This window comes from Camelus dromedarius, chromosome 6, assembly GCF_036321535.1.
Source record: "Camelus dromedarius isolate mCamDro1 chromosome 6, mCamDro1.pat, whole genome shotgun sequence".
NCBI classification, from domain to species: Eukaryota; Metazoa; Chordata; class Mammalia; order Artiodactyla; family Camelidae; genus Camelus; species Camelus dromedarius.
The window spans coordinates 15,771,412-15,799,304 of NC_087441.1; positions in this window are offsets into that span (position 1 = coordinate 15,771,412).

Genomic DNA, 27,893 nt, shown 5'->3' on the forward strand with positions numbered 1-27,893 from the left:
CAACGACTTTATTTTAGCTTGTTATTTACAAAAGGAAAAAGGTCCCTTAAAATCAGGCCAAAGACCAAGTCTTCAGGTAAAAAAAGAAGGTTAATAAAAATAGTAGGATATAATATGGCATGACTACCACTATGGAAGAAAAATTATGCACAGAAAAATACAGGCAGGAAATAATACAAAAAGTTGAGGGTGGTTGTCTAACAGAATTAAATAAGCATGTTTTCTATAATGAAGTTGCTTTCGTGGATAAATGGATAAAACGGACCCTCTCCCACTCTTATTTAAAAATAAATCCATGAAGAAAAATTTCCGTTTCCAACTACCACTTGTCACTACCAGACAAGTCTTCACCATTTGCTTGCTGACTAACTATACAGCAAGAGCCTAGGTGACTATAGTTAATCCTGAATAGATCCACATTCCCTTAAAATGTCTGCATTTAGAAATAATTAAGGCACCAAGAAACTAACAAAGGTCACTCTTGACCGTTTTATTTAACTATTTCTATTAGACTGTTTTATTTTATTATTTCTATTAGATTTTAAGTCATAAGAGTCAATGTAATAGTCCATGGATGTGGGTCTCCTAGTAGACATTTTTTACCCAATCGTTAGTTGTAGAAATGATACCTAACATCAATCGAATGTTTGTTCTGTGTCAATAACGGAGTTGGTTGATATAAATGTATTTTCTCCTTGAATTCTTACAATAGTCCTATAAGCTAGACACTGGAATTAGTCCCATGTGTAGATGAGAATGTGCAGGCACAAAGTTAGGTCAACTTCCCAAGGTCACAGAGCTAATAAGAGGCAGAACAGTCATCTGAACCCTGACTATGTGACTCCTCTTTACTGCTTTATGAAGCCAGACAATGCTGCAGCTTACTCCTTCTTCAATAACCACCTGCTGTTCAAAGTTCTCGTTTAAACATTCAGGATATAAATAGGTACCCCGAGACTTTACAATGGGCATGTTCTTATGAATGTCTTAGATACAATTTAAGATAGATGTCCATAAATCTCAAGTTTTAAAAACAGGAGGAGATGCCATTTGCCTAGTGATTTTCATCTCAAAGCACATCTTTTAGGAAAATTCTAGAAGGGCAACTGCTCAATGTGTGACTCTAGCACTCATGCGTGTGTGCGGTTATTCAGAGGCATTTGGACCACGAGAGGTCAGAATGTGTGTTTAATCCACCTCTTCAGCTAGGTTAAGAGACTTGCTCAGGGTCTGACAACTAGTTAACAAAATGGCCAGGAGGAGGACACAAGTCTCAATTCCTATTTAAGAACTCTTCTGTTTCTTCGTCTTAGGCCCAAGAACAGATAGAAACAATCTTTAGTGGAGCAACAGAATTTCAGTGATTACCTAGACTCTGATGGTTTTAATTCCAGTAGATATTGTTTCCCTCTGATGGGCTTTAAATATTTTACAGATTTTTTAGAGTTTGCCAAAAATAGGTCTGTGGAGACCACAAAATGTTTTGTTTATGAGAGAGGAAAAGAGATAGAAACATAACTTAAAAAAAAAAAGGATGACTATGTTGGAAAAATAATGATATGGGAAATTAAATCCCATGCCTAGCGGTCTGAAGCTGATAACCTTTCCTGACCGCAGTGGGAAGATATTTTTTGTTCACGGGGAGCACATAATCATTGGCTAGGCTTTTTCTCTTCCTTTGAAGACTATCTTAGTGAAGGACAGATCAGGTGACGATAAATCCAATCTGGGACTTAACTTAAAAATATCTTTTTCTTTATCTTGTCGTAAAGGCTTCAGCCCCAGGCTGGAGAGCGCTGTGAGCTGGCTTGGTGGCCGGGGCCTGACACAGAGTAATGCCTGTGGTATGAGGGGGCCGTTACCCACCAGCAGCCTCGGGTGTGGGAAACTTCCTTCAACTCAGGGAAGGCAGCCCAAACTCTGAAAATTTGATCTTCTTCTTTTGCCAAAGAGCCAGCTACAAGACTCTGGGATCCATCACTATTATTATAACTGTAGGGACAAAAAATGACTTAATTGTAAAACAATGACCTCACCCTAATAACCATGGTCTAATCATTTCTAAAGAAAGCTGCCTTCTTCATTCCTGCCAACTTGCAAATGAAACAAATTACATTGGAACATGATTATATTCATTAGAGATTATTCCACGAAAACAGGGAGGATTTGAATTTACCCTACACTTAACCCAGGCAACTAACCCTGCAGTGCAACCTCAGGCCAAGTGTTGATCGATGCTGTGTTAGGAGAATGTTTGTCCCAGGCTACGAGCAACTGAGTGTGCCTCTTCTTCAGTGAGACCAAGTCACCAAAATACTCCTCATACTAGACAAAAGAATCACTTAGTTTAGAAACTTTGAACGCCATTCCTCTGATTTAACTCTGGATTTTACTATGGGAAAGAATGACACATGGTACAAACCTACTCTCTCACTGCCGCATGTCAGCGTCCTGGGAGGCTGAACTCACGCAGGTTACAGAGAGGCGGTGTGGGGGCTGCAGCGCACCCTGACATCCATCGCCGCCTCTCCCGTGGGTCGTGTGAGGTTTGCTGGATGTCTAAATATTCCCTTTCAAGAGGGAAGCAGAAGAGTGAATAAAGAGAAAGAGAGAATAAAGAAACACTATTACAGAATGATGACATTTCCTAACGTCATTTTTATTAACCATTTTTGAGCTGATCTCTATGTCATTGCAGAGAGATTGATTAGCACGGTTCCACTTTCACAGATGAAACAACTAAAATGGAAAAGGACAGAGATGGTGGCATAATGACTTGCTTGAGATGGATTAGCAAGTCAGAGGAGGGCCTGGAGAAGAATTCAGAACATCTGATACCTGCTCTCGAGCTCTGACAACTAAAGGGAGTTCAGGATTTGGAAAGGAATAAGGTTAAGAGCTCAGCCAGCTTCCCTTCCACAGTGGTCCAACTGGCCAGACTTCTTTCAGATCCATGCCCGGGGTCATGGGAGAGCGCGTGGGAGGGTCAGTGCTAAGCCAGCATCCTTCTGGGGAAACATCCCAAGGCCATGTCATGGGGAGAATGGGTCAGTATTATGTTCCTATCAGAAGGACCACATGATGTTATATTATCATTTCCTTTAGGAAATGCCAACTCCTCCAAATTATTTAACCATCATAAGTCCTTACAGAATAACAACCCTCACCTTACACCAAGGAAATATCTTTCTCAGTCAAACAGATAGGCTTGGAATCAGTGAGCAAAAAAGTCTTTATCTCACATAAATTTTGAAGCTGTTCAAAGTAGGATCCAGTGATAGAGTTTAAGTAATATCCCTGGTTGAGCCAACCATCTGGCTGGACAAACTCTTGGTACTTTGCAGGGTCACAGTGTGTGTCTCTGTGTCTATATGACCTTGACCCTGCCCAGCTTCTTATAATCTGCCTGCTAATTTGGTTAGGAAGTGAAAACAATTCCCAGTGTAATTTTTGGAGCTATTTTTGAGCTGACCCACATTGATTTTTTTTCCCAACTAACCTGATACAGAAGCTGAGTTGGTAGGAGAGAAATGTATATATTGGTGATAGGGATGGAGTAGATGTATTCAACAGAGAATAACTGAGAAGTCACTATATGCCAGGTACTTTTCTAGTCCTGGAAAGACAGTAGTGAGCAAAACTCATAAAAACCCCTTTTCTCAAATTTATCATTTGATGTGTGTATACATGTGTGTAATTGAGATGGGGTGGGTAAGACATAATGGCCAATATAAGTGTGAAAAAATTTTTTTCTTTTAGTTTCTTTTGAGGGGGAAGGCAATTAGGTCTATTTATTTAATTATTATTAATATTATTTTTTAATGGAGGTACTAGGGATTGAACCCAGGACTTGTACACGCTAAGCGTGAGCTCTACCACTTGTGCTATACCCTCCTCCCCAAGTGGGAAATTTTATATCATGTTAGAAAGCCACAAGTGCTATTAAGTGAAACTAAAGAGAATAGGAAGTTTTGAGCTGAGAAGTGATGGATGTAATTTTTAAAAAATACCTTATTATGGTATGATCCCTATACAGTAAACTACACATATTTCACATGTACAATTTGACAAATCTTGATAGATGTGTACACCAATGAAACCACCACTACAATCAAGATAGCTAACATTTCCATCACTCCCCAAGAAGTGCAAATTTAGAATTTCCAATTTATCCTTTACCACCCCCTTTACCCCTTGGTAACATAAGTTTGTTCTCTATGTCTTTGAGTCTGTTTCTGGTTTGTAGATAAGTTGATTTGTGTCTTTTTTTTAGATTCCACATATAAACAATTATCATATAGTATCTTTCTTTCCCTTTCTGACTTACTTCACTTAGAATGACATTCTCCAGGTCTATCCATGTTGCTGCAAAAGGCATTATTTTATTCTTCTTTATGGCTGAGTAGTATTCCATTACACACACACACACACACACACACACACACACAAACACACACACACACACCCCACATCATCTTTAGTGATGAATGTAATTTAAATAAAGTGATAAAAGAAAGCTCAGTGAGAAGGTAACATTTGAGCAAAAACTTGAAGAAAAAGTAGCAATCCCTAAGACCACGTAGGGAAGAGCATTTCTGGCTCTGAGTGTAGAGGTTTGAGTGGGGCCACCATGATGCCTGTTTTGGGGTGTGTCATTCTTGTACTCTAGATCACTGGGGTCCACTGGAATTGTGTCATGAACCATGTGCAGTGGGAAATGTGGCACACCTCTCATGAGGCAGAAGTATTCTGGAAAGAGCAAGGAGGCCAGGGAGAGTCAGGCAGTCAGAGAGAGAATGAAGGGCAGGTATTTTCAGGCTCTTTTGACTAACTCTGTGGGAGGCTAGATGACTATACAGGGAATTTTTAAACAGCCCCATTTCTCGTGACTGCTGATACCACAAATTCTAAAAATGGTTGGGCTGTCTTTAGGCTACTTGGGTTTGATAGTTTAAAAAATTTTTTTAATTCTTATTTTTTATTGAAGTGTTATTGATTTACAGTGTTAGTTTCAGGTGTACAGCAAAGCAATTCAGCTGAACTTGGGAATGGAGTCGCCATCAGAACTGACACCAGTTATAATGTGTTTGCTTTATTATTTGGAACATTCAATTCTGCTCCAGGGGACAAGAAAACAAGTGGAATGATGAAATCCATAAGAAACCTTAGGCACAGATAGTAAGCTAGCCCTTTATGTGATAGAGGCAAACTTACAGCATATATTAAGTATAGGTAGAAAATAATTTAGAATATGCTAAGACATATTGAAGATAAACAGAAAAATGGGTTGTGTGATGCAACCAACAAGGATGCCACCCATAGATTGAAATGGATGGAAATATCAGGTCATTAGTCTTGATCATGCTATCTCCGGACTGACATCTACATCACCCCTGTATTACTAGCCACTCATCAGTGACCTTCAATATGGTCCCATTCTGGCCCCATAAGGGCTGTGCTTAAAAAAAATGCAAATAACATCTATGGCTGTTGAGCACAATAATTGGCAAGCTACAGATTGTGGCCAGGGGTCCTTATCTCTGCATCTCTCTAACAGCACAAATGTGTGGCATTACCCAAGGAGACTTGTATCTATGAGCTCCCTTGCTCAACCTTGACCCTGGTCACATAACCATCTCATCAGTGCAGAGAAAGACACAGGACCTAGGGGCCTTCATGATCCAGAATTTAAGTAAGGGGTGCTGTCTGTCACCTGCTTGCACCTCATCCTCATGAACTCACCCCATCTCTTTCAGCTTGCTTTCCTCTGTGTGTTTTAAATGAACCGCATCAACTACGTGATTCCAGCATCTTAACTGGGTCTGGGTACCGTCCTGTTCCATGACCTTTGGAAAAGCTTGGGTAACTCCCAACAGATCACACCACTATTTTTCTTCCCACACCCTTACATGGAAGCCTAAGGTGCTATGAAGTTGTTAACAGTCCCTGAATCAGGTTATTATTTCCTGAATCCTCACATTCACAGTGAGTGAACAAGGTCCTTCGGAGTCCTTTACAGAAGGAAGTAATTTTAAAATACAAAAAGAGAAAAAAAAGCCTACTGTGCCTCTGCACGTATTTTTTGCATTTTCATTAGCTGTAAAGATATTTCAAAGCTTGACTTTCTTCATCTATAAGCTTAGAGGATCTAGAAATGCCATGTAACTAGCCAAGGGGGAAAATTCAAGGCTATTTTTTGAATGAGTAGCAGTTATTCTGAGAGTCAAGGCCTTGACTCATGAGATTTCTCCTCCTATTTGCATCTACGATTATTTACTGATTATAATCGCTAGAAACATGTTCGTACGGGTCCCTTTGACGAAGTGGGCTGAAATAAGGAGTTGTGGGTTTGACTCATCATGATATAAAAGAGTCAACCATAGGGCTTCTGAACATGTTATTACAGCCTGGAAACTGCTGAGTTAGTGCACAACTTAGACATATAAAACCAAGCACAAAAAACTTTTTTAAAAATTATTTAAACGATTCTGCTAAACAGAACCGTTTAGCATATTCTGTGGGAAATAATCATGCCGAAGAAACAATAGTATTAGGAATCGCTCCATAATTGAGTAGGTCAAAAAGGACAATAAGGGGTTATAGTAAGAGAGTATGTCTTTTTGATTAGATATTTTATTTTTCTGATTTTTGTCTTTTCTTTCAACGTGTTGATTACATCTGACCAGATTAAGCGTATGATTAGATAAGGTCAGCAATCAGGGTCTGTTCATTTACTCACAACCCCTCCCTTTCCCCCTACCACCTATCAATTGCTTTTTAAAATTTTTGTTCTGTGCAGAACTGAGTTTAGTTATGTGATTAAAATTGACACATCGTTATGACACAAGTGGCCCTGAGGTGCAGACCATTGTTTTCATTAGAAGCCTGAGTCTGGAATGGCATGGTGGAGGTGCTGAGTGAGGGAGATAGAGAATCCATGCATTGCCAGGAGCTGGTGAAAGGATTCTCCAAAATGAATTCTATTCTTCTGCATCGTGGGCGAAAAGCAGCCCTTGGACCCATTAAGAGTGAATTTTAGAGCACATTTCAGTTATGTTCAAAATACTTGAGAATCAAGATTTTCAGGCTCTGCAAGTTTCTTTCACTTGGTCTTAGATCTGGCTCCACCTCCATTTTCTTCTTGTCCTACCTCCCCACCCCAGGTTAACTCAGACAAGCACAGACATTCCCAGAGTGAGATCAAGAGTCATGCCAAACCCAGCTGCCTTGCAGAACCTTCACGAGCAGAAGTCAAATATAGATATTCAGTATAAATACACACACAGAGAATTAAATCCAAACTTACAAACCACTTGAATCAATTAAAAATTCTGCTAAGTTTGCTAGTTTTTTTGGTTTCAAAGGGATTACAATGCAGAATGTACATTTCTGGAGAAATAAGTAATTCTCATTGAATCTGGTTTTGCTTTAAAACTAAATTCAGGACCTTTTAATTAACTTGAGTGGTTCTCATTTTACAGCAAACGTGATTAAGCAATTTTTTTCTCTTTGTGTGAGTCTGGTAAGTGGAGGGGCATTTAGATAATTTAAATCAATGTGTAATTAGTTGCTTAATGTCATTATCACTCTCTTGTCTGTCAGCACCATGCAGGTAAGCATTGATTCGTTCTTGTTCCTCCTTGTGTCATCAATGGCAGGTACATAATACACATATAACACATATTTTTAAAATATATGGATGGATATTTGGATGGATGGAAGAATAAAAGGAAGCAAAGAGAAGGAACAAAGGTAGAAGTGGGGTGGGTCAGGGCTCCAGTCTGCAAAAAAGCTTCCTTTCTCTGGCAAGTCAGAAGGAACAGCAGGCTGACCCTGTAGCCCACTGCCTCAGAGCACCTAGAATAGCATGGACTTTGGTGTCCACAGACTGGGTTTGAATCTTTGCTTTGCCCTTGCCTGTGGCTAATTATTTAACCTCTCAGAGTCTCAGTTTCCTCATCTATAAACTGGAGAGAATACCAGAGTGTCACCTACATCAGATCTTTGTTATAAATACCAAATCATACACTCCTCATAAAAGCTCTTAGCTTGGTGCCAAGCTCAGAGTCCTGAATAAGGAAACACTAACTACATGCTGGTTTTCCAAGAGGCACTGACTTCAGGGAATTTTGGGCATACAAGCCTGCAAGCTCTGAGTGATGCACAGTAGGGCTTCTGAGGGTTGAAAAGCTAAATGCTAAGTTCTCCAATTTCCCTTGCCTACACTCTTTGGTTCAGAGATTTAATATTTTCTTGTATTTAGCCATCTCTTGAAGGTCAATCCTATCTACTGATCTAAGTTTCAACCCCCATTTTAATTGTCTTCTGCACAGCTGGTCGCTCTACTTTGTACTTTTTAACATACTTTTTTATGCTCAAGTTTAACATATGTGGCAACACCAAGTAAAGAATCTTAAACTAGTGTCTCCTCTCAGGTACCCTCTCTGTTCATTTTACTTCTGTTCTCTTGAACTCCGAGCTCAAAGCCAGAGTCCGCTATCCTTGACTCATCTAGATAAGTGGTCAAATCATGGCCTCTTGGGTCAGTAGGCTTGAGCTGAAATCTGAACATGGACACTTCGGTGCTGTTGAATAGATGAGCTTGCTGTTTTAAATCCACCCAAACCTGTTTTTCCTATTAACTTCTCCATTCCTATCAATAAGTGTCTTTCCTTCCCACCAGTTATTAAAGCTTGAAACCTCAAACCCATCCTTGGCAACATCCTCTTCCTCAGTGACCACATTAAGCAAATTCATTAACTCCTGTTCCTTCTCCTTCTCACATTCATTTATCTTCCCACATCTGCCACAACTCATATCCAGATCATATAGGTTAAGAGCATGGACTTCAGGGTCACACAGAACCGAGTTTGTGTGAACACCCTGTCACTTTTTAACTGTGTGCTGCTGGACAAGTTACTAAACCTTCCTAAGCCTCTTCCCTCATCCAGCAAACAGGATAATAACAGCACCCATTTCATGTACTTGGGGAGATTAAGTGAGATAATGCCCAATGCCTAGTTTCTCATTGCTATCCATACCCACATATCATAGAGTTATATTACCTTCTATCCAATGCTAGAACTTCTACAACATAGCTGATGAATAGATCATCTGGCCTTGGCTTGAACCTTTTCAGGGATGGGTGGATCAGAGTGTAAGATCTATTTATGACTAAGTTTAGTTGTTATAAAGTTCATCCTTAGATTGAAGTAGGTTCCCCTCACATCATTTTCACCATCTGGAGTAACAAAGAATTCACTGGAGTCATTTTCCACATTACAACAACCTTTTAGTGGGGAGGGTGTAGCTCAGTGGTAGAGTGTGTGCTTAGCACTCACAAGATCCTGGGTTCAATCCCTAGTACTGCCTTTAAAAATAGGTAAATAAATAAACTAACCTAATTACTACTCTCTCAATTTAAAAAAAAACAGGAAAAAACCCACAATCTTTAAAGTTTATGAAGTCATCTCTCATGCTCCACTTTTGTGTTTCATCTTACAGATTTAAACACCACAAATTGTTCAAGTTTTTCTTTGACTGTCTTCTGCTCCACTCTATTTTATCAATATCTTTTTTCAAATAGGTTGTACTAAGCTGATCATGGAAATGCAATGGACCCAGAATAGGTAAAACAATCTTTAAAAAGAAGAATAAAGTTGGAGGAGTCACAGTTCCCAATTTCGAAACTTACTAAAAAGCTACAATAATTGAGAGAGTGTGGTACTGGCGTAAAAATGGATATATAGAGCCATGGGATAGAATTGATAGAGTGTCCAGAAATAAACCCTAACATGCATGGTCAATTGATTTTTTTGACAGGGTGTCAAGGTAATTAAATGAAGGAAGAACAGTCATTTCAACAAATGATGCTAGGACACATGGATAGATGCATGCAAAAGAAGTTAGTCCTCTTCAAACCATACACAAAAATTAACTCACTATGGACCATAGAGATAAATCTTGGAGCTAAAACTATAAAACTCCTAGAAGAAAACATAGAAGTAAATATTTGGGCAATGGTTTCTTAGAAAGGGCACCAAAAACAAAAGCAACAATCACAACAACCAAAAAATAAATTAGACTTTATAAAATTAAAAACTTTTGTATTGCAAACAATGACAACAAGACAGTGAAAAGAGAACCCACAGAATGGAAGAAAATATTTGCAAATCATATATCTGATATGAGACTTGTGTTCAGAACATATTAAAAAAAACTCTTAAAACTTAATAATAAAAAGATAAATAACCCAATTAAAAATGGGCAAAAGATCCAAGCAGACATTTTTCTAAAAAAGACATACAAGTGGACAATGAGCACATGAAAAGATGCACTCCATCATCTGTCATTAGGGAAATGCAAATAAAAGCCACAAAGAGATACCACTTCACATACACTAGGATTGCTGTAATCAAAAAGATAACAAGTTGACAAGATGTAGAGAAATTGAAAACCTCATACATTGCTGGTGGGAATGTAAAATGGCAACTCTGAAAAACTGACAGCTCCTCAAATGTTGAATGTGGAGTTATCATATGACCTAACAATTCCACTAGTAGGTATATACTCAAGAGAAATGAAACGTATGTTGGCACAAAAACTTGAACATGGATCATTCCTCAGGATAGCTGAAAGGTTGAAGACAACCCAAATGTCCATCAACTGATAAAGAAATAAATTAAGTATGGTATATCCATCCACTGGGATATTATTCAACAATAAAAAGAATGAAATACTGATACAAGATACAAAATGGATGAACCTCCAAACATCGCTCTAAGTGGAAGAATCCAGTCACAGAAGACCACGTATTGTATAATTCCACTTTTCTGAAATGTTTAGAACAGGCAAATCTATAGAGATGTAAAGTAGATTAGTGTTTACTGAGGGCTGTGGGAGTGGTGTTGGTGGTTGGGGGAAAATAAAGAATGACTGCTAATGATCTCTTTTGGGGGCGATGAAAATATTCTAAAACTGACGGTGGTGATGGTGACATAACTTTGTGAATATATATATATGTATATATATAATATATATATATATTAGAAACAATTGAATTGTACAGTTTAAATGAGTGAATTATAAAGCTGTTTATAAAATGTATGTACAAATTTAGCACAAAACTCTGCTGTGATTTGACCAATATTTGTTCACTGGGATTGTTTGTTATTTTTGAGGCCTACACTTTATTTATACATTTATATTACATTAGGACAGGAGTCATTTTTATTAATTGTTATATTTCCATAGCCATGTATAATATTTTGTGCAGAGTGTTTAATTAAAACATGCTTATTGAATCGATAAATTTTAGGCTAAATGAATGTAGTTTGCATTTGCTTTAGGGTAAATATTTTATATGTGATCAACCAATCTTCCTCAAGGCTCTTTCAATGTGGCTTGCTGGTAAGCCAGGGCGATTCCATCTTGTGCCTGGGCAATACATTTTTTTGAATCGAAGTGAAGAGCTTTACATTTATTTGCTAAATTTTCTCTTCTTAGATACCATCAGTCGTTCTACACAGTTAAGACTTTCTTGGGTCTTTTTTTTTTAATCTAGTATTATTTCTATTTCTATCTGCTTTGTATTACAAACAAATCTGAATAAGCCCACTTATTATTCAAGACTTAACAGTTAATTATTAAAGACTTATGAGGCTTTCTCCAAGATGTTGATAAAAATATCGAGCAGCACAGAGCTGAGGTCAAAGACTGGTGGAATATCAAAATTTCCTGAAGACAGACTTCGTTAATGGCTCTAGCTAACTATCTATACTATGATCTAGTCCTGTGGCTGGAACTTCCTTAGGAGTGCCTTCCACCCACCTCCCAAATCCATCTGACAAGCTCGGATCCAGCGCCATCTCGTTCATGTACCATTCTCTGATTAGTTCAGCCAGAATATCTCTCTACTTCTATTTAATTTGTCATAATATTTTGTTTGTACTACTGTCGAGACATTGATCTCATATCACCTTGAATTATAATTGTTTATGTGCATGTCTCAGTGTCTGTTCTAGATCGTAAGAAACTTAAAAAGAGGATCTGTGATTTCTCTGATAATTTTGCCTCTTAGAATTTAAGTGTGCTTAATAAGTTTTATAAATAACATACATAAATAAAATATTCAGTGCTGTGAAAAATACTATTAAATCTCAATACCTTCAGGGGTTATATATCTGAAAAACTATGTCAAACACTGAAAATAAATGGAAATAGTCCATATCAAAAACACTGCTAGAATAGATACCTCTCCCCAGTCTTCTTCAATTATTCATGAGACAATCTGCAAAAGCATCACAAATTGTATGTTTAAAGTTTAGAGAATGAATCATCTTAAGAGTTTTCAAACCAGACCACACTAGGTTGAAATTTAATGTTTCTCGCACTTGCATTTTCCTTGCTTTGCTTCTGTTAGTTTGCCTGGGGGACTGCTCTGCCTTTTCATGTTCCTGTGGTGCTGATAGGTATATTTTATAGCTGTGTTCTTCCATCCCTGGGTTCTACTGGAGGGTAGTCCAATCAAATCTCTTCTCTGCACTATGTCACAGAATCACCTTGATGAATGGGTAGACAGTATCTACCGTGGCCTTTTCCCATTTTAGGGGATGAACACACTGAACATGTGTATAAAAAGGTGGAGGGTTTTACATTTTTGGTTTGCAATATAAAATTATATAACTTCTAAATTGTGATTTCCACACAGTGGCTAGTGATGGAGTACAATCTCCTCCATGTAATTTTCATCATTTATTTCAACAAATATTTCCTGAGTGTCTACCGTGTGCTGATTACATTGTTTGAGATGTTGGAGATACAGCTGTGAATAAGACAAATAGAGTCCACGTTCTCAAGGAACTTACATTCCAGCAGAGGAGAGAGACCAAAACAACTTTCTATATAAAATCTTTTCTGACAGGTATTACACAGGAAGATAAAACAGAACAGTCTTTGAATTCTAGGCTGCTCAGTTTTGTTTGTTTGTTTGAGGGGAAAAGTAATTAGATTTGTTTGCTTTTTTTGGCAGGGGGGAGATAATTACATTTATTTATTTATTGTCGGAGGAGAACCCAGGACCTCATGCTTGCTAAGCTTGTGCTCTACTGCTTGAGCTATACCCTTCCCCAATTGTCTGCTTATTTTGGAAGTACTGGGAACTGAACCCAGGACCTTGTGCCTGCTAGGCGGGCACTCCACCACTGAGCTATACCCTCCCTCCACACCTCAGCTGCTCATTTTAAAGGCCAGAATCCCTAGGGTCACAGTGAACATTTCTGAAGTAATAATTAACACTTCAGAGATCGATATTTGTGCCAATATATGTTCAGTACTCTTATTTCTCAACAGCCAGCTGCTACCTCAGATCACTGCCCATCCCCAACTTCCCTACTCAATAATCCAAAATTGTGTTGGGTTTACACTGTTCCTGCAGAATTTAGCAGTTAATCTGAGTCCTCTATACCAATCAGAGTGATCCGATTCTCTTTTATTGTGATTGTTTTAAGCAAAGGCATAGGACTCTATCTTTGCTAATAGAGCTGGAGGTCTGTTGTGAGGTTTCTGAGAAGAACTTCCTGGCTCGTAAAAAAAGGAAGACACAGGAAGAAAGACGGTCTTCTCTACTCCTGAAAATCTAGTGATGTCCTGGATGAGATGCCTGACCATGACAATTACCTTGCAACTCCAAAGAAGCCTGCTCAGGGACATTGCCTACAAGCCCAAGAAGGCACAGAAGAAAGGAAGAAAGAAATGATCTTCCTGATGACAGAGTTGAGCTATAGAACTGTCCAACCCTGGAGGCACCCCACTTTGAGTCCTCTCATTATGCGAGATAATGCCATTTCTGTTTCCAGCTGCCAAAACCATTTTAGCAGATACAAGTAGATACAAATGCACATACACAGAGAGCAGTCTGGCTGACTGATTAAATGTATATATAGGCATAAATTATCTCCCCACTCCATTTATGATTGTCACATTTATTTTTACCTCAGGCAAAAGCAGCCATACAATTAGAAAATTTCAGGGATGAAAATAAACATCTGAGTTGACAACAATTTAAAAAATCAATTCAAGATGTAGTGGTATTACAGTAAAATAAAAGAGATGCTTACAGATTTGTTAACTGCTGAAGATGTAATAAGACATCAAATAAACCAATTTTTCTTCAAGTTCTTTAATAAAAAAAATCTGATGTTGAGTCCAGTCTTTCATTTTATCACTGGGATAAATAGAGAATAGTCATTGCAATCAATTGCATGTTTGTTCCCCCAGAGAGCTCTCCCATAAGCATACATTATGTATGGAGATGAGAGGGGACATTGGGTTCCTATTCATACTGTCTTTTCTTCTAAACTGCAGTTTCTCCAATGGATCTACTTTTAAATAAAATGAAAGCAAAAATGCTAAAACTACTGCTGTCAGAAAGCAGCTTTCTCTAAAAATGAAATGCCAATTGTCTTGAAAATATTTTCTGTTTTTCATTTGCAATGTTCTATTGGTCACTTTGATGTAGTCAAAGCTTCTGAATATTTATAAAGATTGAGAAGGACAGGAAAGGCAGTAACAATCTTATTGGGTTGTTGTTTAGCAATTCAACCTTTATCTTAAAGGACAAATGGTAATGAATTATATCTATAAAAAAATCCTCAATAGATAGTCTTTATAAAGCTACTTTTCTAAGTGTAACTCTATCCATAACCTTTGGTATATTGCAATTTGGAACACAGTTATAACTGGTATCTGAGACATGGAGGGGTGGAGGGAGGAGATGGAATAGGGTTGAAAATAGCCTCTCATGCTCAAAACAATCACAGGTCTTTCTACCCATAACCAGTGACACCTTTTGCTCGAATCACCTTCTGGTTTGTTCCTTCTATCTCACTAGCCTGCAGCAAGCAACCCTAATGCATATTTCTTTCTGCTCTCTTCTCTTAACCACCAACTGTCAGTGGCCCTTGGGGAGATGAAAAGTATCCCCCTTCCTTCCACCTGGAAGAGGGAAGAGATGGAGGAACTACAAGTCATCTATACACATTTCCAGTTTTTTATATTTCAGTATATATATTTTTTATATTTCAGTATCCTCAACTTCTGTATATATTTTTTCTGAAGATGATTTACTTGAGAAGGAGCTTGGTTCATTATTGTTTAGAAAAGATTTTTTTAGTAAAATCGTTCCTTTTAGTTTAGAGACAATAAAAGAATACCCATCACCTGTCTCAATTCTTACTATCATGCAACCCAGGAGTGCAAACATTTTTGGAGAGCTGAACAAAGGGATAAATAGAAATAATGGTTTGAGGAAGCCTCTTTGACTGATTTAGCAAGACAACTTAAACACATAAAGCCTCCTATCTTTCCCCACCTTATATACAATTCTGTAGAACCTTGCAGCTGGTAAAGTGATGCTTTAGATCACGAAGGGATAGGTAATTTCAATGTCAAACAGCCAAAGAACTATAGGTAATTGAAGTTGATAATTTTAAATGCAACTAGAATGTTTCTGGGGTCTACCAAAAATTTTAGTGGTATATTTGATAAATCTACACATCAACATTTTATGTAATTTCTTTTAGATTTGTCATGCTTTATTCAAAAAGGTAAGTAAAGTCTATTTTTGCAAATCAAATCAGGAGATATTTTTTGCAATTACAGCCAATCCTCATTTCACTTCATATTTTCTACCTCCTAATAACAAAAATAAACTTACTTAAAGTTATAATACAATTTAAGACATCAAATGTAAATGGTATGAGTTACATAAATGAACATATTTTTAGGAGGTAGAGAAGCAAAATGGTGTTAAGACCAGTAATTGATGGATTCTTACGGTCTCCATCATTCGGTCACGTCTTTCTCCCATCAGTGGAACCCACTTTGTCTGAATGCAACTCTTGCTCACGAGTGGCGAGGATCAGAACTGCATCTTTCCAGACAAAGAGGGACTTTATTCTCCAGCATCATCAGAAATGCTAATTTTTTATTTACACAGCACTTTGACATTGACAGCACTGTTCCAAGAATTTTATAAATATTAACTTGTAGAATCCTATTTACAATGCTACGGGAGTCTCTGTTATGCCTTCATTTCCCATTTGGGGAAACTGAGACAGCTAAGTCAGTAGCAAATTGGGCATTCCAATGCAGTCAGCCCTGCTCTCAGTGTGTGCTGTTAGTCATTGCTCTAAAGCTGCCTTTCCAGAAACATTCTCAATTCTTGGATCTTCTTAGGGAGTTCTCAGGATTACCCCTGCCTTGCCTTAGCCACACCCAGATTAATTCCACTGTTTGAAGATGATAATGAAAACATTTAATAACGTTCAGTTACCTTTCATCTGAGAATCAGTTTCCATGTACAGTGTTATTATCCTCATTATATAGATAAGGAAAGGAGGAACAAATGGTCAGTTAAGTGTAAATGAGACCAAGTTGGAAACAGAAGCCCCCAGCCCTGTGATCTAATCAGAAGAGAAGTTTCCATTCCCAGGAGTCACTTAGTAAGCAGATTTGGAGAGAGAATGAATGTCACTGAAGGGGAAATAGGGAGGAGGAAAAACCTAAAATGCAAAACTCTCTGCCTGCAATGATCAAATTCATAAGCTAATGGAAGCAAAATGATTTCACATATTCATTCAATATTTCCTGTGTGGGAGATAATCTATGATCATGTACATAGTCATAATCGTAATGCTGTGGGTATTAGCTCGATAAACCAGTTGCGAATCTTTCAGGAAGGCAGAGGCTGATGCATCTGCACTAGGTTCAAGATCTCAGCAGTGCTGCAGGCTGACAGGTAATGTGCAGTCAGCAGTGGGTGCCCTTGGCGTCTCTTCCCGAGGGGGTGGCCCCATTTTCCTTTCCAGCCAAGGAGGTGAAGTGAGACAAGTCACACCCGGCTTTGTGCTGGCACGTTCCCTACCTAAGGAATAGCTTGATTCACATGCCTGATTCTCAGTTTTCAATGTAGGCAAGGATGAAAATTTATGGAATAGTTTCTCATTGCTAGGCTATTAAAGTCAGTGATATTGATTGTGTCTGGGGGGGGGGATTCTAATCGTTGATTTATCTGCACAAACTCACTATTCCTAAGCTACCTAAGTGTCCCCTTAGCCTGGGAATCCATTTTACACTGTGGGCCATTGATGCAGAGGAGGTAAACAAGATCTAGGTGCCCCACACAAATAAGAGCAGGAAAAAAGGATCTCAGCTTGCTCTGAATTTAACAGGAAGGAAAATGAAAGTTTAAAAAGGAAAAGATTCTTATTTTTCAGTTTCATTTTGTGGGTGGCGAAGAAAAATGTAAAGAAAGAGGCTGCGGAAAATGGGATAAAGAGAAAAATAAGGAAGGCTAGTGGGGAGAGTAAGGCTAAGGCTTAGAGACTGGTATGCAAAGGAGACTGTGGAGAAGGGTGAGATGGAGGGGAAAGCTCAGTCATTGCAGTATTTCAATGGACTTGAACTCTCCTGTCGCTTCCTTCTGTTCACCCCAGTTATCACTGCCCTTTGAAATTCTAATTAGCCAGTCAATCACTGTTCCCAGCCCCCGCAGCTCACCAAAGGGAAAATTATGCTCCTAGTGGTAGCCAGAGCAACATCACCCCAGGTCTAGATGAACTCAAATAAAACCAGTCTTAGAGGTTAAATTTCCCCTCTTCCTGCCTTAAGTAGCCATGGTAAATTCTAGGGGACCCAGGTCGTTTTCAAAATAAAACGTTCCTGTGAAAGTTCTGCTTGAAAATCATACACTTCATGTGTACCCTAAAACCTTTAAATACAGAGAACTTCTCACTACAGACTGCGTTTTTAGTCTGACTCTGTTCCGTTTCATGTCTATTCACCTACCTGTATACAGCTATGCAAAAGATATTTGTGCAAATGGGGGACATAAATTCAGTACTAAGCAAGCTCTGTTGAAGCTCTGTCATGTTAATATCAGCCACAAATGAAAGTAAAATTTTATTTTTAGATTTAACCTCATAAATTGCCCAAAAGCAGTTTTTTATTTCCAGCTGATTTATTTGAAGAAAATAGGCTCAGATTTATGGGGTCTGTTAATGAAAAAAAAATTAAATGACCTCCTGTAGTTTTGCTGCTATTTATTGATCTCTTTCAAATTTAGTAAGCAATTCAATCTGCAGTAAGGCGTGTTGAACAAAATGGATTGCGAATGTAAAAATGGAATGAACATTTAGAGAGTATTTTCAAGTCCCAGAAAGTAGCTTTAATAAATGAGAATAAATTAAATTCATATCACTGGAGAGAAAAAGATGGATTTTGTTTTAATGGTGAACTACACTGAAACACTTTATTAGATGTAAGATCTATTGGCCATTTTTAAGGAGCCAGCTCATAGAATGGATTGCTGTCGCTCTGGTGAGTGAAGGGTCTGTCATAATCTGTCTTATAGCCATATCTTCTGAGACTTTGAAAAATTACATCTAACATCATTAGGGTAATTTATTCCAACCATTGAAACTGCTATGACCAAAAAAAAAAAAAAAAAAAGAAACTGCTATGACCACCACTACTAGTAGTAGTGATGATGATGATGATGATAATAATAATAATAATACAATACATTTGACTTTATTCTTAAAAACATATTTATTTATTTATTTGTTTGTTTGTTTATTTATTTATTCATTTTTAAATAGAGGTACTGGGGATTGAACCCAGGACCTTGTACATGCTAGGCATGCACTCTACCACTGAGCTATACCCTACCCCCTACATTTGACTTTAAAATGAGGATTATTATTGGAGTGCTTTCTCAGAATTAGATGAAGAGACCTCCCTATTGCCAAATCCACATGCATGTTTCAGTACATTTCCTAGTTCACCTTTGTTATGGTTGCTACTATGAACTATCCATTTCTTCTTGAAACTCCTTTGGCTTCCTCAATACCACACCCAGTTCTCTACTATTTTTCTGCAAACTTCTGTCTTCCTCCAGGTCTTCCTTTTGGGATCTTCTGACCTAGCCAACTCTTTAACCTGCAACTTTAAGATAAGCTTTAAGTAATGAGGTTTCCCAGGGCTCTGCCTTGGATCTTTCCTTTGTTCATCCTTTTTCTGGGCAACCTCCTTTATATCTTTGGCATCAACTAACTCTTATATGTTGATTTCTCTCTCTCTCTGTCTTTCTTCACAGCTCACTACTCACTCCTCACCTCAAACTCAATATGATTGAAACTGAACTCAGTTTCTTTCCCTGAAATATGCTTCTGCCTCTGTATTCCCCAGCGATACCATGATTTAGCCAACTCTCAATGGGAGTCCTCACCTGAAGTACATAACAGTTCAGGAACTATTTTCTAAATTTTTCCATCAATTCTTCCACATATCCAGAACCACTCTAGATGCTGAGGAGGGAAGTTAACTCACCACATACAGTAGGTATGACATTAGAGCTTGATTCTCTCCAGGAATCTGGGCTGAGAAAGGTTGCATCTAATCTGAAACCCAGCAGCCACCAGAGGCAGCTCCATTTCCTTCATTCCTTCCATAACATTGTCCTCTTTACCCTATTTTTCACCCTAGCTGCACATAGGGGGAAGCTTAGGTGTGGATTTGCTGACTAAAGCTCTGTCTATTTCTTATTTTCCGAATAGGAATTCCCTTCTTTTTCATATGTAGTAAGCTTCATCTTGACTTAAATCCCCTTCCTCCAGCTTTGCCTTCTCCAGCCTCTTCTCCCACTCTGCCCCAAGTTATTTCTAAGAGGCAAATCTGATCATATGCTTCTGCTTAAGCCCTTCAATGACTCTTCTTGGCTTTCAGATTAAAGTTTAAACTCTTTAGCATGACCAAATATATTGTCACCCGCCTATGTCTCTACATTTCCCACCATCCCTACCTCCCCAAACTCAAGCTGTAGTCAAAACCAACTCTCCCCAGGTGAAATCTGTTTCCTCCTATGGCTTCTATGGTGCCCTGCACATAACATTCTTATTGCAATCCCTCATTCCTTTAACAGAATATTGCAGAGTGCCAACTATATGCACCAGGGAGGCAGTTATGTGCAAAACAAAGTCTTTGTTCTCATGGAATCCAACTCTACATGGAGGAACAGGCAATAAACATGTGACTATATCAAGACAAAATAGAATAATGCTATAATAAGAGACCTGGAGGTGCTTTCATTAGGGAAGTTGAGGTAAGTCTCTCTAGGAAGGTAACATATGAACTGAGAAATAAGCAAAGAGAAAAAGAGGTAAAAGAGTCTGTGGGAAGATCTAGGTGAAGAAGGTTCCTGGTAGAGAGAACAGCAAGTTCAAAGTCCCCTGGGATTGGAACAACGTGTCTGAGAGATGGAAAGAAGCCAGGGCAGGCTTGAGAAGCCACCAAAGTAGAGGATGAGAGGGAGAGATCCAGGGGTTGGGGTGGAGGGGTCAAAGGGGGCCAGGCTAGGGGTTTGGATTTTGTTTTAATTGCAGTGGAAAGCCAGCGGAGGGTTTTATGCAGGGCAGAAAGGTCTTACGCAGCTGGTGGGGAACAGACCACAAGCTGGCCAAGAGCAGAGGCATAGTCTAGACTCACAGTCATTGTGCCTTAAACTGGGGTTTTAGCAGGGAAGATTGCAGGATGTGCCATATTTGGAATATAAATTGGATATCATGCCAACAAAAGGTACTGATGGATGGTGCATGGTGGGTGTTTACCTCTGTGACTCTTTCTTGTGCATAAGCTCTCTGGGGGAAAGGCCTGCTTCTTCATATCTGTGTTTTTAGTTCCCAGCATGGTGCCTGCCACCTGGTAGGTCACTAAGACTGGTTTGTGAGTGAAGCAAGCTAAGGGGGAGATGACACGGTAGCTGGGGTGGTCAGTGCCAGCTTTACGGTAAAAGTGAGAAATGACCTGTAACTTAAAAGATGGGTAAAATTTTGACCAGTAGAAATGGAAATAGAGGAATGGTGAGCCCCTAACATTTCTGGATCTTGGAACAGGAATACAAATGGAACCCACGTATCTCATGTCTTAATATTTTTAAGTCTTAAGTCAAACGAACAGACTGTTAAATAAAATGTGCTCTATTTTAACATTACAAACCAAGCTAACAAACTGCTAAATAAAATATGCTCTATCCTTTACCCTTGACAAATACACTTTATAATCACCAGGTTCTGGAACTTGGCAGTGGAATGGGAGAGCCAGCCCCTGGCCCCTGGATGAGGCATGCCCCCTCCCCACCCCACCCCAGATTCCTCATATGCACACATGAAAACGCCACTCCTATTACCCACCACCCCCACCCCTGCGTAGACCATGAAAGCTGCCATTGGGTCATTGGAACAGGAAATTCCAGGTTTCAGGTATCTAGAACATGGACTGCATGGCAGGACTTGGGCTCAGGGTGTGCACATCCCCTGGGCCCTGCCAATTTTTCACCCCACGAGCAAGGGTAAGGCCCCAGCAAGGCTCCTTAGAGTGTGAAGCTGGAGGAAAGACCCTTCTCACCTGGATCTAAGGGTGATGCTGGTGGAGGAGGGTAACTGCGAGAACCATAAGGCATATTACGGGGACAAGCAAAGACTAGCTTGCTTGGAGCAGATAATTTGTGCAGCTGAGCAGGGATCAGATCCTAGAGGGATAAGAATTTGTGGGTAAAGAACTTTGATCCTATGGGCAAAAAGGAGTTCTGAACTCTTAAGTAGAGGAAGAAATGGTTAGAGGCTTGTGTGCAGTGAGAATGAGGAAATGGGAGAGTGAGATGAGCAGAGTGACTTTACTGCAAAGTTCAGGATATGAAGTAATGAGAACTGAAAGCAAAGAGAAAGGAGGTCGTGTAACATCTAAGAAGAAGAGACAATCAATTAGATGCAGGGTGGCGAGGGAGATGGAGAAACGGGGCCAAAGATGGTTTTACAAGATGAAATGTGGCTGGCTGCGCTATTCCAAGGGCTATGGACTGAATGTTCATGGCCCCTCCAAATTCGTATTCTGGATCCCTAACGTGATGGTATTTGGAGGTGAGGCTTTTGGGAAATAATTAAATCATGGGGTTGGGGTGCCTCTGATCGGATTAGTATTCTTATAATAAGAGGAAGAGAGCTAGCCCTCTCTCTCTGTGTCACAGCGAAAGACAGCTATTTACAAGCCAGGATCTGTCGGCACCTTGAACTTGAACTTCCCAGCCTCCGGGACTGTAAGAAATAAATGTTGTTGTTAAAGCCACCTGTCTATGGTATTTTTGTTATAGCCGCCTGAGCTGGCCAAGACACCTTATGTAAGGCTCTTCTCCTTCTGAGAAGTCAAGACCCAGTGTGGGTATGCTTTGAGCACTGTTCCTGGAACCAATGCCAAGGATGGCTTCTCAGGACTCCTGGGAACCTGGGTTCTCTCTCCAGGTCTTCTGGAGTAAGTCCCCTCTCCACCTCAGCATTCCTCACCACTGTCAGCACAGGAATGCAATTTTAGATGTGAGCGAATTCTAAGTTATGTTTATTTTAGGGTGGGAAGTGGGATAATTTAGAGATTATAAAAATGTAGGATTCTTTTAGGAAAGGATAAACAAGTCAGTCCCAAGGCAGGCAGCCAGGTCGTGGTCACATAGGGTTAAACGTCTTAGGGAAGCAGAAGAGATGGCTTGGTGGTGTGGACTCCCAAGTACCTGTGTTTGACTCTGCCTCTTACCAGGGGCATGGCCTGGAGAGTCTGGCCCGGAACTTCTCCAAAAGTTCTGCAGCTTGAGTGTTTTCTGGCTTGACTCGGTGCTGGGAGCGGGGAGGAAGCTGTCCCTCCAAGGTGCCTGCACCAGCCCCCGCCCTCCTCCTGCTACACCAAAGAGGCGAGGCCAAAGGCCAGGGAGCTTTGGTTGCAAAAGTCGGATGTATCAGGGCTGCCGTCTTCTGAAAGGACCAACAAATTAAAGGAATTGCCCACTAAAGAAATTTGTGCGGAAAAATAACAGTTTCATATTTTACGTATTGAAACATAAAATAACTTTTGGCAAAGATCTCAACCATTTTACTTGCGAGGTTATTTATTTCAGGCGGGCTCTTACTGCGACCCTCTGTGGTGACGTGCTAACTAGTCGTTTGTCGCTAGATCTTTTCTCCTTGTCCTCTTTTCACCGTTGCTTGGCAGCTGAGCTTGTTTTTCACTTCAATCAGTGGCACACAATTTCAAGCAGATGTTTTCAAAAGTGCTTGACTTTTAAGCAGAGTACGCAGTGCTCTCTTGACAGCGGTGGTGCCGCTGCACTCAGCCCCGAATCTGGTTTGCAAATGAGGGTGCTAGTGTGCTCGTGGGCCTGATCTTGGACGGATTTCCTCAGGGTTCTTATTGCTTGGGCCTGCCGGGGAAGCACGTTAGCATTTTGGACATGCCCATGCTGTTTTTGGGGAAGGCACAGGCCAAGCACAGACTATAGGGCTGGGAAGCACAAGCTTTAGATTAGGGCGACCTGGGTTTGAACCCTGCCTCTACCGCATGCTGGCTCTGTTACCTTGGCTCTCAATTTCCTTGTCTGTAAAATGGGGGTGAGAATGGACCAGCACCTCACAGGCTATTAGGATGACAAGAGATAAGGTATGTAAGCCATGTTGGTTAATGACTAACAGGTAGTAAGCACATCTCAAAATAGTGGTATTATTTCTATCCAGATTTAAAAAATCCTTACAACAGTCCTATGGGATAGGTTGCTAATATTATTATTTTTGGCTTAAATTATTAAGCTATTATGCTAATATTATTATCTTTTGCTTAATATTATTATCTTTGGCTTTGGTGTCGTGAATAAAAAAAGCTGAGGCACAGAGTGGTTAAGTAACTTGCCCGAGGTGGCACAGCCAGGAAGTGGCAGAGCTCTTTGGCTCCAGAGTCTCTCTGGGTCGCTGTTTGGTGCTCAGCCAGGCTGAGTGGCACATAATAAGCAGTGCAGACTCTGTTTCAGCCACCCGGGGTAAACACTTTGCAGCATAGGATTTTATTTAACCCCCTAACCTAACACCTTTGTTATGTTTTGGGGGATGCTATCACTACCTTCATGATAGAGATGAGGGAAATCAGAGAGCTAAATGAGGTCATAGAGGACATAGGCTGCAGCGAGAGGCTGGCTCCAGGGCTGGCCGCCCAGCCTCTTGCCTTGCACGCTGCGGGGCACTGCCCCGGACCCTTCAGAGCTGGATGGACCTGGGCGGTCATCTCACATAAATGTCCCCAGGATGCCAACGGGCTTCCTGGAGGCTCACGAGTTGGAGCCCACGTGCCTTGACTCCAGCCCATTGTTTTATGTTTTTGTTCATCGTATTATAATAACAATATCATTTGCCACTGGAAGTAATTCTATATACTTCATGTTTTCTTTTCCTCTGGCCACAAGTCTTCTAATAATACAAAGTTTCTGAAATGAATAAATATTAAAAACCTCATTTGCACAAGCACAAGGAAGTCAAGAAGGCCAAGTAAACAAGAAATCTGGGTACTTTTCTTTAGAAAATAAAAGTAGTGGGGAAAAAAAAAAAACAAGCTAAAAAGTGGTAAAAGGAGTACTGCAAAATTCCTTCACATTATCCATATTCTGGGAAATTACTGTCCACAGGTACATATTAGAACGTATTGCTGGTTGTAGTTCTGTCAGGAAAAAGGTTTTTGTTTTGTTTTGTTTTTCCAAATTGGTTTTTTTTTTCTTTTTCACTAGTTCTGATCACTATACACCATAAGTAAATTTTAGTGCTGTGGAAAAGTCCAGGTATGCTCTGTCAGTTGATTCTAACTGATTTTACGTTTGAACCTTACAAATGGGGATACAATGAAACAATACCATAATTTAGTATCAGTAATAAGACAGTCATTAAAAATGTCACTTTCTACGATATGTTATACACGGCTGTTTATTACTGAGAATCTCATTTTTAAATGTTTTAACTTATTACAAGTTCCCCTGTTACCAGCCGGGAGGAAAGGCAGTGTGGCGAAGTATCTCCATCTGCCCTAAAGACAGCCTCTCCCCGCTCCAGAGCGCATGTCTAAATCATAGGAAACATACAGCATTAGTTTTTGCCAAGTATGTTATGGAGAACCTATTTTCCATTCTTTAAACATAGTCAGTCTTATAAACTTTTCCTCTTTTGGAACCTCTGCTTTTGTGTGACACACATTTTGAAATTGTATCGATTTCCCGAGAGACTAAGCTCTGCACATTAGCAGAAACAGGAAACGTATCGACTGAGTTTCCTACCGATTTCCAAATGGGGTTATTTTCTTCCAAACATTTATTGGATTTCGGTTGGAATGAGACAGGTGGTTTTAGACTCAAAGCTCTTCAAAGCTGATAGAAAAATAAAGCAAGGCCAGCAGCCTTTCTCAGAGAGACCCTGTGCCAGTGCTGGCAGAGCCCCTCAGGGTCTGCAGTGTCCAACTCTGCAGAGACAGGTGAAAGGCGATCCTCATACTGACTTCAGAGGAACCTGGCATCTCTGGGCTCCTGGGAACCCAGGAGACTGAGACAGACCCTCCTGCCTCCCTAGAATGTTTTGGTTTGGAACAGGTCTGAGTCCATTCACCTGTGCTGACCCCAGGGCCACAGCTGGGAGGGACGAGGCACCAGGGTGTGAGCCGCTGGGATGAGTCCACGCGTTCCCTTTATCTCGTGCATTCAGCTCAATTCAGCAGAAACTCATCCAGTCCCCACAAGGCTGCCACACGGCACACAAAAAAGCTATTTGTCACAAAGGCTTGCAATCTCCCCCCTACGCAAAGCACTCTGGTAATATGAGATTCGCCTCCCTCCCCTCACCCCAGCACTAATTCTCCAATAGCTCAGAGCTGGGATAAATACCCAATAAATATACATCTTGGCACTTCTGAGGACCCAGTTGTAGTTAAGTACAAATAATACCAGAGAGGGCTCTTGGAGAAGAACGGAGTTGGGAAATCATTATTATCCTGAGAGATAACATTAATGATAGCTAACATGTACTGAACAAGACACCGTGCTAAGTACTTTACAAGCATTATCTCAGTTAATCCTTAAAACATCTCTACGGGGAAATACCATTTTTAATCCCATTTTACAGAGAATGAGGCATAGAGAGATGAAGTAACTTGTCGACAGTCATTTAGTTGATAAGTGGTGGACTCAAAGCCCAAACCCAGGTTGGATTAACTCCAGAGTCTAAGAACGTAACCATTGTTGCTAAACTGCATTTATCATTTAATCTTGTTTATTAACATGTGGGAAATTAGGGGCATATAAGCGTTTTGCTCATTCGAACACACCTATTTTTTAACTTCACGTCAAAATGCATGCACCATCAGTTTCTATCAATTACCAAACACACAAATCAGAAATGCAGCCCAGCCCAGTGTCATGAGCCATGGATACTCTCATCAGAGAAAAACCAGTACAAATATATTGCACTTGGTTTGGAGTGACAGGACTGTCATAAAGGTAATCATGTAAAAAACAAAATCTGCCATTATCAAATTTCTGAATTTTCCAAGAAGGCTTATTTCCTGCACCGGTAATGATGCAGGCATAACTATCAAACCAGAGATATAAAAGACTAGGAAATATTTAGTTTTAGGAAATAATGGCTTAGGACCTCAGTAAATCAAAACAGCAAGAGGGAAAATAAACTATATAGTTATGATGCCTGCTGGAGATTCTTGATCTTTGGGCGCTGACAGTGGTTTGCAAGTTTCAGTTCTTCAGATGATGGAAAGGAATCTGCCTAGAAGAACCAACATCTCCAAGTTCGTAGAGACAGAAGATAATTACAAGATCCTGGAACTGAAAGTCACCTCTATTGCAATCCCTGCTTTCAGGACCGTTTGGTCATTTATAGGAGCAGAGAGGTCAACAGAACAAAGAGTAAGGGTTTAACAATACCTGTATGGCTAATTTACTTGAGAAGTCAGAGGACTCAACCCCTGCCCAGTCTTCCCTCCCAATATCCTAACACATACACACCCTTTGGCCAGGGAACTCTAGGCTTCTTTAGAAATTACATCTTAACTGAAGCATTGAATTATATTAATTGAAACCACTGTCACTCTTTAAACTTTGTTGTGAATTTCTTTCACAGAAAATTAATCAATCTTTAAAAAGCTGGGGACAGAGATTCTTAACCTGGGGGTTCGTGGATAGGCTTCCCTGAAACAAGATGGAAAATTTCATTCTGTGGAGTTGTATGTGCGATGTCCCGTGGAGTAAGTTCACAGCTTTCATCAAATTCTCAAAGGGATCTGAGACCCCTTCAAGGTTCAAAACCACTGTCCTAGATAGAGGTCCTCTAATGTAGCTGAAAGACATCAGAGTTAAAGAAGGATTCTATTTCACTCTAACTCAACACTTTCTAGAAGTTCACGCTGACAGGAGGCTCTAGCCCAGCAGTTGCTTCTTTTTTATAAAAACCAAAGCCATTGTGGGAGATGTCTGGGTCAGGGACAGGTTTCACCAGGACAAGCTGACCATGTTTCTGAGTCCCCTGCCAGGGAGCCACTGCTGGTCACTCTCCAGTCCCGAATGGCACAGTGCATGGCCCTGGACCAGTGCTGAGCTGGGTTTCAGTGTGTGCAGTTCAGCCCTGTCTGTTACTTTCCACTGGTTGCACGACCTCGGTCAAATAAATACTTCCCTATCCTATATTCTTACTCTATCAAACGGAGAAAACAATATCTTCCTCTCAAGACTCATGTAAGGATTAAATGAGATAATGTGGAAGTAATTGCCTGACGCAGGGTCACCTCTCTGGAACCCATGAATTCTGGAATTCGGGCTTTGGAATTTGGGTTTTTAAGAAATGTAATAGAGTCCTATCCTCTATATTAGTTAATACCACTAGCACAACCCACAATATAATAAATCAATATTTCTACAGCAAAACTATGAATAATCACACTGAGGGATGAACCTGATGACAGACAGCCTTATGTTAATTCAG